Raw genomic sequence first — 11,749 nt, forward strand, 5'->3', positions numbered from 1 at the left:
AGCAATTCTTTGCAATAACAAAATTCCAGCCTCTAGATCTCATGGAGGAGAGATCCATATATAGATGTTTGGAGAGAGGATGAGTCAGCTTGAGATCTGACTAGTGTCCTCTCCCTCTGTCAGTTCTTGATTCCACTTGGAGGTTCTTGCTTCCACTTGGAGATTTGGAACCTCTTACTTATCATAGTCGAATTCCCTGAGGCAAGTTTCATTTTGGAAGCTTCCTGGGTTTTGACACCTTGAGAAATGAACTTGCCACATGTCCACTCTCGCTCAGCGCAGGTAGCCAGTGTTGCCTTTGACATTCAGCGCAGGTAGCCAGTGTTGGCTTTGACATTCAGCGCAAATAGCTAGTGGAGCCACTGAAATGATCCTGAATTGACTTGTTTTTGAGCAGTTTTTGGTGGAAAACTTCTGTGAATTGCTGTGGTTTGTTAGCCTTGTTTCTCTAGGGGTAGGAACAACATGTTTAGGGACTTTGGATCCCTTAGATTATGGACATTTCATGCTCAATGCTATAAGGCACAAAAATGTCTATAACAGTCTTCACCCGAACCCTGATTTGCTTCACATGTGCCATGGCAATGTGCTTCAAGAATGCCTTTCCTTTTCCAAATATCACATTGTAGCCACAGTCTTCCAACACCGTGAAAAAAACCAAATTCTTCTTTAGACTTGGAAAAAACATCACATTCTTGAACCTAAGAGGGGAGCCAGACTCCCTCTAAAATGTAAATGTATCGATACCCACCACACTATACCTCCCGTCATCTCCCATATCGATGTGCATCTGGAGGTCCTTCTCCTCCAAGTCACTGAATAAATCTATGTTCCACGTCATATGGAATGCAGCACCACTGTCGAGATATGAAACACTTCCCATCACCACGCTTGCATGCATGCAATGAAGGTAAAATCAAGCTCAAATTGTGAAGAAAGAGCTTCACCTGCCACTCCTCTTGAGGTCTTCTTGCTTTTTTTCTTGTGTGGGAATTTCATGGTGTAGTGCTCGAATTCATGACAGTGAAAGCACTTGATTTTGGACAAGTCCTTTTTCTTTCCCCCTTAACTAGAATATCCTCTGGGCCGAGATTTATTCCCTTTCCCTTTCTTAGCCTTTCCATCCAAGGCACAATTCTTCTCATCCTCAATCTTTGATGAGGTCCCATTTCTGTTGCTTTGTCTTATTTCTTCCTACACTAAATCAAACCATAATCACCCCCATTGTGGTAGTTTCTCTCTACCATTTACAAAATCTTGATAATTATGCTAGCTCTTGGGAAGACCCAATCTTTAGGAATAGTAACACCAACCCCCCCAAGTTCATCATAACACTACGTGAACATGCTCAGCTACTGAGGAATTGGTTCATTCTTTTTGCATTTTTACGTTATGAAGCTTGTCTTTGAGTTACAACTTCCTATGGTCACTACTATTCTAGAAACATTTTGTTAGTTCTTGCCACATTGCATACATAGTCTCTTGCCTATGGATATTCGAGACAATATGATCCCAAACTCCTTCCAATATGATTCTCCTTTCCCTAGCCACACACTTCATCAATTCTGCTAGATTTTGAGCATCAGTTGTTGTTGGTTTGGAAATATCATTATTAATATAGCCCTTCAACCCATTATCCTCAAGTACTACCTCCATCCTATCCCCATGAAACATAATTCGAGCTTCCCTCAAGGGAATACTCGAGCCTTAGTCCATTGAAATTCATCTTCTCTGTCCTGAAGAAATCCTATAACCTTGAATCCTCCTACAATTACAACTTTGAATTCTCTTCTCTATTATGAATATGGCTTTAACGCCACGTAGAATTTTAATTGTAGATTCAAAATTATCCTGAAATTTAATAAAACACAAGACTCAAATCTACTCTACTAGTATGCAGAAGTAAATTCACGATCGAGAACACAAACCAATAACACGCATCAAGATTCAACACACATACAACGAGATATATATAGGGGAAAGAAACTGCTCAAAACCCCTTACTATCTATATTGCATTAATCAAAGAATCTGTATGAATACAATATGCTCTACTCAACCTTGAGCTCAACCTGTACAAGTATTTTCTACCCTCTGCCTGACAGACTGACCTTGGCCAATACTTAGCCAAATTTCCAAGCCTCCAAGATGCTATTTTCTTGCATTGTTCCCTTGGGAATTAGGCCCCTATTAATCAAGAAATTCCTCAATAAGAATTGTGCAATTCCTTGAGGCCTTCCTATGACTGCATGCATGACCTGTACAATTCAGAATATTCTACAATTGATAGTACACTGCCCTTGAACTCCAATCTCAACGAGGTAACTTGAATTTCATGTATTCATGAGTTAATTTATACTGATTTATTAATTAATTGATTAAACACTGAAGATGAACCCCACTGCTACACATCCCACTAGTTCCTCGAACAATTGGAACTAATTTAATTGACATTAACTCAATTTAACTTAATTAAATTGTTACAATTGAAATTAAATTAACCTAGGCTCCTACAATTTTGGAATCATTTTATGCAACTCAATTTGTCCCTCCAACTCAAATTAACTAAGCTAACTAAGTGATAATAACTCAATTAACTCATTCAAATTGTCCCCCAATATGGAATTTCAAGTTTCTCCTAATTTAATCAAAGGAAAAATTAAATTAGGAATTTCTTGCTATATTTTCAACAAAGTATACATAAAAATATATTAATAACAAAAAAATTGTTTAATGTGTGGTTATGTAAAATATTTTATATATTATTTTCAAAAGTTACATATATGTCATATAAATCTATTGAAAATATAAGTTATTATGGTTAAAATGTTTGAAGTGGTTTCAATATTTTATAGTTTAATCCTACATTCTAAAATACAATTTAAGCAATGAAAAATTACACATTGTTTTTTTCACTCTAAAATAAGTTTTTACTCCAAGAAATGTGATCCCTCCTGGATCACGTTAGATCTGGGCTTAAGATGGATCTATGTTGGTTTATAATTGCAGGTGTTCCTAATGATCTCAATTCCTCATGAAAATACTATCTCTTAACCCGTGGAGGCTTCGGGATACCCATAAGAAAATTTTCCTTCGACATTTGATTCACAATATTAGGCCTTCTATTATACTCATTTAGGAATCAATGACCTCTTGTGATAGGGAACTATCCTAATTCTTGAGTATTTTCCCAAACTTGAATGTTGTGGAAATGAACACCTTGGGAATATTTGGTGGTATGGTTGCACTTTGGGGTCCAAATTTTGCTAAATTCACTTCTTTTCATTTTTTTGTAGACATCCTCTTAACAAGTTTTGTTAAGGGATTGAACCATATATTTCACATTATCAACATACATGCCCCCTATTTTGGTCACAAGGAGTTCTCAAAGAAAGTTGATGTTTGTGGTACATTGAAAATTGGTTTAGTCATCTTGGTGGGCGAACTAAATCTCACTATTTCAAAGGAAGAAGTTTGATTTCAAAGGAAGAAGTTTGGGGTGACAAATGTAAGATTGACCCTTTGGGTCGATTCTTTCATGGGATGTTTTAGGAGAAAAAATTGTTGTACATCGCATCGGATATTGTTTCTCCCACTTGGAACAATGGTTGCCTAGGGGCTAATATGGTAATGAAGAGACTTGACCAATTCCTATTCCACAATAATCTTCTTAGTATATTTAGTTTCATGAGATCTTGGGCAACCTTTGATAATTTGTCAGACCATACACCTATGGCTCCATGATCATGAATTTCAAATATTAGTGCTAAAAACATGGAACTTACTGCCTCATCAAGTTGGATCGCCTTGCATGGATTCACTGGTCCAAAAGCTCAAGTTACTCAAGAAAGTGGCTAGGAGATGGATACATGGAGAAAAATCAACTCTTAGACATGAACTTGATCTAATTGCAAAGGAGACAGATTGACTTAACAATCCAGACTCCCAAGATTACCTCAACACGAACATGCACTTCCGCATTCTTCACCTAGAGCATCGTAAGAGGCCTATATTAATGGCACAGGAAGAAAAATGGTGTCTTAAGAGTCAAGCCACGTGGATTGAGAGTGGTGAAAGAAACAGTGAGTTCTTGGTGCCAGTGACAGAACACCATCTGTGACATCATTGATAATTCTAGTGATAAGTTATGCAACATGGATGACATTCATAGGGAGGCCATGTATTTATTTGAAGAGGCATATGGGGCATGCAATAATATGGACTTCAATAATAAATTAGAATGCATACAACGCTTCCCCAGTTTCTTCTCTGATATAGACAATGCAGAAGTTGGTAGGTTGGTCACCTCCAAGGAGATTTTGGATGTTTTAAAATATTTTGAGAAAGATAAATGTACAGGTCCTGATGGTTGGATAGTGGAATTATTCATTCACTTTTTCGACGTTATGGGTCCTAATTTATTGCATATGGTTGAGGAATCACATAACCTTTGCAAGATATTAGGTTCCATCAATTCTAACTTCATCACCCTATTTCGTAAGTGCAAGAATCCCTCAACTTTCAAGGATTATAGTCCTATCTTCCTATGCAACATTTCTTACAAACTTACCTCCAATATTATCTCCAACGGGATCAAAACAAGACTATTTGAACATATCTCACCTAAGAAATTTAGATTCTTACAAAACAAATAGATTCAAGAAGCAATTATATGGCATAAAAATTCTTACACTCTATTAAATCGAAGAGGTTGGAGGCCATAATTTTGGATTTAGATATCCATGAATCCTGTGACTCCATGGACTGTACTTTTATTAGACTTATGCTTCACAAGATTGGCCTATCAGTGGGCATTGTTAAGTGGATCATGTATTGTGTGACCTTGGTTTTTTATTCCATACTTATAAATGGGGTTTTGTTGAACTAATTCGGTGCACATAGAGGCTTAAGAAAGGGTTGTGCCCTCTCGCCCTTATTATTCATTTTATTTATTGATAGATTGAGTAGACTTATAAAGGGGGCTCCAGATATTGGGTTTTTTTTTGGTCTGCAAATTACTAGAAACACTTTTTTCTCTCATCTATTATTTATGGATGTTGTCCTTTTACTAGGATAGGTATGGGTGAGCCAATGGAGTCATATTTTCAACATCCTTTGCAGATTTGGCGATGTGTCTAGATTGTATATAAATAGGTCCAAATATTTGATCATATATGCTTCATGCCATATCGACATTGTCTTGGAGATTACTTCCATTTTTGGAATTAATATTTCTCCATTGGATCAGGGCTTTAGATATTGTTATTTTCTCAAGCCAATAAAATATTTTGACAAATACTGGCTTTGGATCATCAAGAAATTCGAACATAGACTTTCCATGTGGTCACATGGGTAGCTTTTGAGCAGTGACAGGATTATACTTGCATAGGAGATCATTCATAGCATCCTTGTGTACTAGCTCCACTTATGCCATATGCCTCAAATCATCATCAAGAAGATCAATGGCATAATTTCAAAATTTCTATGGTCAGGGGCAAAAGGATTCGTGGAATTTCACCTTGTCAAATTAGAGGATATATATCATCCAAAGGAGTTGGGATGATGGAGATTAAAAATGATGGATATTTTTGGTTGGTCCTTATTGACCAAAAATTTTTTGCACACCCTATTTGTTTCTAGGGTTTGGAAGCATGTAATCCATGAGAAATATCTTAAAGATGAGTACCACCCTTGAAAAAAAAAGAATAATTTTTCCCTATGACATTCAATCCAAGGCTTTGACCAGTCGTAGAGATCAATAAGTCCTAATAAAACATGATAATATCACACAAAAATGTCACTAAACATGGTTTCATAGTTCATTACATGAACACTACTAATATGAAACAAGGAGTGCCCATCCAAAATAGTGTTTGAGGAGTGTTCGTTATATAAGCGTGAAACTCTTTTTTTTTTCATTATTTTGGTCCAAAATTAATATCTAGGCTTAGTTCGAGGTAAATTTTTTTAGGTTCCAAGTTGATTGCATTTTCATTTTTTATCTTTCCTTGATGTGTGCATCTTAGTTTAGTATTTTCTCTATAGTATTTAGTTTCAAGTGAACCCAATGGAAAATCATAAGAAGGCCTTTGGGTAAGTGAATTAGCAACCAATCTACTCCAAGTTTTATATTGTTGCCTTATTTTTCTCTATGGTTATTTATCTCTCTACACCAGTCTGTTATGTCTTATAATTGATGTCATGTTTAATATTATTAGAGAAGTAAAATCAGGACGGTTATGGAGCAAGATGAAAAGCCTTTAAATATGATGAATTCCTTGAAAAACACTTGAATATCCAATTCTACAGTATAAAACTGAAAGAAGCTACAAAAATTTCAAATCATTTAAATGTATTTAATACTTTTATATGCCAATAGACTAGTATATATGTTAAAATCGATGACAAAGATAAGTAATTTACATTATTATCTTCATTTCCTAAATCATGGGATCGCTTAGTAAATTTCACTAGTTGTAGTACAATGGATACTCTTGAATATGATTATATTGTGGGAGCATTGTTGTATGAGGAAGTGTAGAGAAAACATAGTGTTGAAACATCCACGCCAAAAGAAATGGTGGCTAGAGGTTAGTCCGGAGAAAAAAGAGATACATTGAGAGGTACGTCTAGATCAAATTTAAAAAGAAAGAAGAGTAATATCAAAGTTTGGTACCGTAACAATTCAAGGGATCTCAACAAATATTGTTGGAAGAGGAAGTTCCAAGGAAGAATCCGAAAACGAGGAAAATCTGGTTGAATTAGGTCTATGTATGATTTATGAAGTTTTGTCCATTTTTAACATCCATCAATACTATGAAGAATGGTTGTTAGACTCGGGTACTTCTCATCACATGTGTCCACATCGAATTTGATATTCTTCATATCAAGTTGTTGAAGGTGGTATTTTTCTTATAGGAAATATCAATTCTTGTATGGTTGTTGGGATTGGAATAATCATGAGTAAAATGTTTGATAGTATTATAAGGATACTAATAAAGGTTAGACATGTTCTTGAACTAAAGAAGAATTGATTTATTTAAAAGATTTTGATTTTGGAGATTGCAAATTTACATGTCAAGGTGGATCACTAAAGGTGTCTAAGGATGCTTTGGTGGTTGTGAAGGCTACAAATATTGGAAACCTTTAAAAGCTAGAAGGAAGTACTCAAATTAATCAAGTAGTGGTGGTAGTTGAGGAAGTGAATAAATCCACTTGTTTATGGCATTAATTATTGAGTGCAAATTACATCCAAATTTAAAAAATTTGAATTATCATTTTTGTAAACATTGTATATTTGGAAAGTAGTGTATATATAAGTTTTAAAAAGGAAATTATATTATAAAAGGTACTCTTGATTATATCCATTCATGTGTATGGTGGCCATCCACCAATGTTTCTTTTGAGCTATAATCGTATTTTGTAACATTTATAAATCATTTCTCTAGAAAAGTGTGTGTTTGTCTTTAAAGGAAAACCTAATGTGTTTAATATTTTTAAATAATTTAGAATTATGGTAGAAAAAAAACAGGTAGGATAATGAAATGTTTAATAGAAAATAATAGAGGTAATTTTACATCTTTAAAATTTCAAAAATATTGCAAAGAAGCTAGGAATGAAAGAAACAAAACCAATTTATACACTCCCTAGAAAATGGTGTGGAAAAATGGATAAACAAGACTCTTATAAAATGAGCAAAGAGCATGCTCAACAATGCCAATTTGCAACAAGAGTTGTGCGAAAAAGCGATCACTAATGTTTGTTATCTTGTAAGATGATCAATATCAGTTGTAATAGATTGTAGAATATGCAAAGAAGTATGGAAACATCATCCTTGTGATTATTGAAATTTTAAAAAGTTTTCTTGTGAAGCTTATGCTCTTACTCCAAAAAATCATCATTCTAAGTTAAACCCCATATCATAGAAATATGCCTTTGTTCATTATAATAATGTAGGAAAGAGATATAGACTTTAGGATCCTAATGTCCACAAAATCATCATTAATAGAAGTATAATATTTGATGAATTACCCCCATTAAATCAAATGTTGTAAAAGTTGATTTGAAATAGGAGCAAAAGCCACTATATCAACAAATACAGTTGGAGTGATCTGAATGGAAAGTGGTATCCACCCATGGTATTGAATGATGTAACTCAATAAGACACAAAAAATACTACAAATAATGGGCCTCACCTTTCAAAAGGAGATATTTGTCAACCATGATGTAGTTGAAAATGTTTTCCTCATTTAATATAGGCTTATCTTTCTTTTGATACATTATGATGTATTCAACGTGTGTATTTGTTTATCAATATTTTCTCATAGAATAGTTTCAGGGAATATTTTGTGTTTTCTCTCCTCTCTCTCTCAGCATTCAAGTCTCTTGGATCTTAGGCCACAAGATTTGGATTAGTGGTATTAGAGAGAGTTACAATTCCATGACATTCAAGGTTTTATAAGGTTTTCTAGGGTGAATATGTTTGCTTCCTACCATAAATTATTCCAATCTACACCTTTTTCGGTACCCTTTGCCTAGAATACCCTTTATCGATGCTTCTAGCCATGACACAACCTACTTCCACAATTGTAGAACTAAATTTTCAACATAAGAAACTATGTACATGAGATCCTTTGGCTAGAATCCCTATAGAACTCAAAAAATGATGTGATTAATTTAGTAATTCAATGATTGGGAAATCGAAAATAAAATTGAATATAAAAGTCACACCTCTAAGCCTAAAGCTTGAAACCTTGTAGCTCTCAATGAGGAATTTCAAGCTCAAAACCAAACAATAAGAGATACTATTTCACGTGGGGATTCTTTATCTGATATATGTCCTTACCTTTATAATGAGATTGTTAAGAGTTTTTTACTATGAAAGTATGATCCACAAGTTCAATTTGTATTTCAACTACATATTCACTTTGTAGTTGTAGGAAAAATGTTTATGTGAATTTCAATTCCTTACCTTGTTCTTATGGTCACTGCAACTCTTCAGTATTGGACTCTCATTTTTCTCAGCTATGAAGTGCACATAAAAGATGTTTATGTGTTGATAGCACCATGTTGACGGTTCTGGACCCTAAGGTAATGCCTTGACTATGATGTCGCACAGAGGCAAGTAAGATAACTCTGTCAGTAGCAAGGGTGTGACTGGCGCAATGAGTCAAGGAATGAGGATGAGAGGTTCCAACACTACAAAGGGAGAGGAAGGTGAAGGTGAGTTTCAGGTTGAAAGGGATCAATCCCAACTTGGTTAGGAACACACAACACAATGGACATGCACAGCTTCCGGCAAAGCAGTCGACACGGATGTGAAAGTCACAGTATAGAAGGTAAGATAACATGAGAAACACTCATGGATTAGTCTGAGATGAGTGTGATGGTTGATAGAACAAGGTTCAGAGAAAGGTTTGTCTGATGTCCGGCAGAGCAGTCGACATGGATGATAACAACATTAACAACATATGAAACACATTAACAACAATATTCATATAATTTCATGTGAATCAATTCATACACAAGTACATAAGTTAAACAAAATATATCATTAAGGTAACTAGAGCAGTCCAACTACAATAACAACATATGCATGAAAATGTCTTGATTCTTATTATTAAAGAAGTGTAAGTCACAGTCATACAATACACCATGTAAACCTGCTAGCCCCAACAATGGAACGTTACAGACACATCCGCCTGCCCCTCCAAAGAGATGTACTAGCTCCGTGCAGTGGAGAAGCCCAGGCACATTACAATAATGTCCAAGCCTTCTTCAAAATAGTCTTAGTAGAAGCTTGGCTAACCAAAAGCCCATACAATGAGTTATGACGGACAATTTATAGCAAAGGGTGGGGTGACCCTTGACATTCCCCTTTGTGACAGTTCAACTACCCTCATGACTCTTCACCTACTCTACGACTGTTACATCCAACTGTTGACACTCGACTTACACTTGAAATGACTCAACATTACAATGCACATGTACTCACGTGAGACAACATGGCTTGAGAAAGGCTTGCAAGACATCACTGACACTCGGTCCATTCTGATGAGACCAACTATTTGACATGCTTGTGATGGTGAAGGTGGTGAGCTGATGCCAAGCTTGGTCATCTGTAATGATGTGCATGCACCTCATGGTGACATCTTGCTGAAGTGAACTCTTGCCTCCATTGCATCTGGTGCATTGGTTCGGCCCCTTCATCCAACTCGCCTGATATAATATGCATGGTCTTCTTGGGTGTGGCTGAACTTGCAACACACTGATGCATAGTGTTGATGATGGTCTTCAAGTGTGTGCTGGTGGTCATGCGCATCAACTTGTCGAAGTACATGTTCAGCCCCAATTGGACTTGATTCATGTCTTCGCCTTGGTGAGTGTGTTGAATGGGTTGGATTGCATGCGTGTGCTTGGATTGCATGTGTGTGCTCAATGACATGCATGCTATTGGATCCATTGCATGCGATCAAAACACTACTCACCATGTTTGCTTTGTGTCCACTACTGGGACGGATCCTTAACTTGTATTGACGCAATTTCATTTTGAGTGCATGTTGCACCCACTACTCTTCTTGTTCCTACTGCAACTCATTAGACTGTCTCTGCAGCTTCATGTTCTTCTTGAGTTGCTACTTCAACACATGCAACTCCTTCTTTGTTGCATCTTCTGCCTTTGCATGATCTTCATGTTGCTCTGTCACTTCATAGCCTGAGTCTCCAAGGTTGCTTTCATTATGAGTGGATCTGCTTGATCTTGAAACTTTTCTCTACCTCTATGTGGTCAACAACCTTCCTCTTGCATTCCCCATGTTCAGTGCATTTGCTGCATTCAGTATGCTACCTTCAGTTGTTGTTCATGAAGCCGCTCTCTATGATGTTGTTGCTTGATGTCCTTGTCTACGAACAACTTGATGTCTTCATGAGTAAGCAAGCTCATAGACACTTGATCGACTGCATCTCTAAGCATGCTATGAACAATGTCTTTGTCTCTCCTCTCCTAGGAACCATTGTACATGTACTTTTGAGAGGCATATGAACTCCTACGATACCTGGAGATATGGCAACACTCATGGCAAGAAATATATCAATTGAAAACCAAAATGAACATGAGAATTGACTTGTAGCATACATAGGTGAACGATCATGAAGGTTGTGCAATTTCAACCAGGAGGCCAGGAGACTGACTCCGAAGACTACACAAGGTAGAGTCCTAACTTTTGGGAGACTGGATGACTGTTGGATCTGCAAAATGGGCAATTGGCTGCTGGGATTGCGCAATGTGCGATTCCAACTGGGAAAGACTGCTAGCCGAGGGATAGTTTACTGCAAGGTTTTGGGCCAAGCAGCCATTGACCTCTAGAAATGTGCAATTCAGTCCAGGAGGCCAACACTTGGCCAAAATGCACAAATATGGAGAGGAGGAAGGTGATCCTTCCTTCTCCAAATTTCACAAAGCAGCCCTGGTGAAGGCAGAGATCGGGCCAAGGTTGGCCCGACTCACCAATGGGCAACTGAAAAAAAGTAAGTCGATAAAGTGCATTTTGACACTAAGTAATAGAATAAGTGACAAATAGTGCATGCAAAACATGAATGGAAGATTGGGAAAACAGATCAGCATGCATGTGGGTGAGGTCGTTCGTTGGTTGGGTGAACATCCGTGTGAAACAGTTTCATGCATAAGACAACAGTGAGATAGCAATGAAAATTGAAACATAGCTAGGACAAGTTGGAATATATGTAAAAAA

Source organism: Pinus tabuliformis, chromosome 4_2 (genome assembly GCF_031772625.1).
Source record: "Pinus tabuliformis cultivar Carrire ecotype Pingquan chromosome 4_2, CPIR1, whole genome shotgun sequence".
Lineage (NCBI taxonomy): Eukaryota > Viridiplantae > Streptophyta > Pinopsida > Pinales > Pinaceae > Pinus > Pinus tabuliformis.